Source organism: Anomalospiza imberbis, chromosome 1, assembly GCF_031753505.1.
Source record: "Anomalospiza imberbis isolate Cuckoo-Finch-1a 21T00152 chromosome 1, ASM3175350v1, whole genome shotgun sequence".
In the NCBI taxonomy this organism is placed as follows: domain Eukaryota; kingdom Metazoa; phylum Chordata; class Aves; order Passeriformes; family Viduidae; genus Anomalospiza; species Anomalospiza imberbis.
The window spans coordinates 14,991,649-14,995,307 of record NC_089681.1 but is presented as its reverse complement, the minus strand read 5'-3'; positions in this window follow the sequence as shown (position 1 = coordinate 14,995,307).

The window sequence follows — 3,659 nt, the reverse complement described above, 5'->3', positions numbered from 1 at the left end:
TTTCCCCACACCACAGCTTTATCCTTTAAGAAATAATGTTAATTCAGTTTTTTTTTTCTACTTGAATTTGACAGTATATCTTGTTTGTATAATAAATATTGTCTGTATAATAAATATCTTTAAACAATTTTTTCAGATGCCAGTAAAGATAGATCCATTTGAAAGGGTAAATAACCTGTTTTAAATAGAGTTCTGAAAAAAGTGGCCAACACTATCTATGAAATTTGCAATCATAAAAGCTTTCTTTGGAACAGATTAGAGACAAAATATTTCATTTGCTTTGTTAGTGTCCTTTCATTTGAGTCATAATTATATCCAAACTGCAGCTTCTGAGGGCCACACAGAATAATACAAACGCCTTTGTTTCCGCGGATTCATGTTCTGTTGTTTCCATTCCCATTGCAATCCTGGTTAAATGAATGAGGAATCTGAATGCAAAGGCATGCAGTATTCTGGGACTTATAAGAAGCTGAAATGCTTTGATGTGCTTTCCAAAGCCTATAGCCAGATTCACTGTTCTTTTCCCATCCTATCCTTGACCATAGCTTTCCTGGGTCTTTGTGTAAGCTACAGAGCACCCTCCAGAACTGAACTGTGAGAGAGATGTTATCAGATCAAAATATCACACAACCAAAAGTGTCTCACCTGAAATTGATGCGTCCCAGAGAGGTCATTTCCTTGCCAAGCCTGGGCTCCACAGGTGCTGCACTAACTTGTCGTGGTGTGTTTTTATGTTCATAAGGGTTGGATTTAGGTAGTTATTTTATTAATGTTAGTTAGATCAAGATGGTATGTTCCTTGCATCCCCCATTTCTTTCCCTCACAATTGGTTCGATCCAAGTTGTTTACCCTAAAAGTTCCTGCCACTTGGCTCCCCAGTTAACTGTCAATCTCCTCACTCCTCCCTGCTCTTTCCTTGTTTGGTTCTGCCACTCAGAGTTTGTTAACACCCCTCTAGTTGTCAATCCCGTAACCACCCCCAATTTCTTCCAGAAGTTTCTGTGTCAATCACCCCAGTTTGGCTTGTCATTTGTTCCCTGATTTTGTACCCACCCCTGTCATACTGTCAGTGGTTGTTACAATTTATGTAATCCCCTCATAGTTTGCCTCTATTGGACGAGACAGGTTTACACCCCTGTCTGCCCAATCCCTATTTAAGTTGCTGTAACGCTTGATTTGACTGACACTTGTCCCTGCTCCCGCTCTGAGGAGATCTTTGTTCCTGCCCCATCTGGGGGAATAAAGACTCTTTGGGCAGGCAAACGACTGTCCGTTCCTTCATCTCTTCATCTCCTCCCAGCGTGTTTTGCCTATCTGAGCTGCATAACCCACGGCTCAGCATTCAGCACTACCAAGGTGGCCGGAGCCATTCCCCTAGAGTGCCCATTCTCATGGTGGCCACCCAGCCTTATACGAGCGGTGCTAGCTGGCGCATTCCATCTGCCCGTGGCTGTGGCTGGTAGCCGCCACACTAACTGCTCACAGGTAATCACTAGTATGGACAGTCAATCCATGCCTTATTTGCTAAATTCCTCCCTTCTGAAATTAGAGCCGTTATTTTTACCCATTATGTCAGAAGTTAATGGTGATATTCTAATTTAATATTTACGGCTTAATGCCATCAAAAATTTAACAATGGGGAAATAAAGGGGACTTGGCCAAGTCCTAGATGAAAAATGACAAATGCAAAGATTCGGAAACTTCTGCAAAACTTAAACCCTGATCCACATCCAGAATAACTTGTGTCTTTTGTGTGCAACATGGGGGATGCAAAGGTTGAAACTAATCCTGAGAATATTAATGTCATGGCACAACCTTTGCAGCTGAAATGCCCTTTCTTACTAGGCTACAGAATTCCCCACTTCATGGCAATACTGAGAACATCAATGTACATGCTTTGCCTTAATTTAGTCCTCAGAATACCCACTCTTAGATTATAGATATCCTGAATAAAGAGGAACATAAATTTGATCCAAGACAGCCGAGATTAATCTAAAAAAATGACATTATTTTCTACAGGATGTAGCAGTAAGAATAAGGGAAGTCCATAACTCAAATCAGGACTAGTACACTGTAAATTATTTCCAAAAAGCACTCAGAAAGTCTTTCAAGTAAAATCAACAGATTTTACCACAGACAAGCTAAAATACCACACATTTCTAACATCAAATGCTACTAGTATAAAAAGAAATAGAATAACCAAAGTAGTAAGACCATGTTCATAATTCAGTGTGATAAACTAATTCTAACTAGCTAGCCAGTGTTACCTAAAATGATGTCACTGGTCTTTTAAATCAATGTCTCATGTTTCTTTCCTGATAGCAGCTCAGATTCAGAAATTCTTTTTATCCAAGGTGTATGATAAAATATTTTTCTGCATGTTGACATTACTGATACAGGTCAATTCTCCTGTCCATGCTGCAGGAATTGTGAATTATCTGCACATGGAAATCATGGTGATAACAACCTGAGCCCAGCACAGGGGATGAGAACAGAATATCCAATTGAGATCTGCAGTGCAGATAAGCTTTCTGCACCGAGAACAGAAGATGTGAATACATACATCAAAAACATGCAGTATTCTGAAACTTGCTTATCCTCAAGTGGCATGAAAACACAAAGAGAAAAAAGCCTTTCTGATGTCTGATAATGAGAAACATGGCTGACTTTCAGATTTGAAATTATTTAACACAAACATACACACAGAATAGAAGATAAATATTTGAAAAAAAATTGAAATTAAATGAAAAAAATTACTTATTACAGTAGACATCAACTAATGGATCACACTTATTTAGTGTCAGTTCAAAAAAGCCGGGGGATTTTACTAAGTGCATCCAAAAATATTCACTAGAAAACACAGCAAATATGTTATAAACTCATTTAAGGCATAGAGCTCATCAACGCTGTTTGCAATTATGAAATCATTTGGGGATACGGTATTTTTTTAGAAGGAATTGTTTTGCTCTTAGATGGAAACCACATCATAGTCCTTCAGACATAAATCTTTTATTGTATCTTCAAGAAAGAAGCTGGAAATTGTGCAACAAGGCGCCACTGATAAAATGTAAGCATCCCCTTGGAGTAATCTGGATGAGCTCATTACTTGAGGAAGATAACAGGGTATGTCATGGTTACAAAACACTGCTTTTCCTTTTCAGTTAGTGACAGAGGAACACAATGAACATAGTCCTGTGCACAATATAAAATAAAATACTTGGTTCTTCAGGACAGCAACTGCTTCTGAGTCTTGGCTTTGATTTACTCCACTTTACAGTTAGATATATAACCCAGTCAGCATCAGGTGGACAATTTCCTTTTCATTCTGTGCAGGTAGAATTAGCGTCATAGCCAAGGGCTGCGCATCAAAGGCAAGTAAAAAGAAAATAACACATGATGTAAACTGATGCAATGATCTGACAGAACTTATTTCAGATGTAACCTGGGACAGTCTTAAGCCTTCAGACTTCATTCATCATTTGTGGTCTCACTTTCATCCACATCTTCTGTGTACCTGCCTGTCATGGTTTGACACTGGCACAATGCCAGCGCCCCCATGAAAATGCACCTTCCCAAATAATTGCTGTGAGATGTGATCAGGAACAGAGCAGAGCTGGCCCAAGTTTAATAACAAAGAAAAAAAAAACGTTATTAAACTA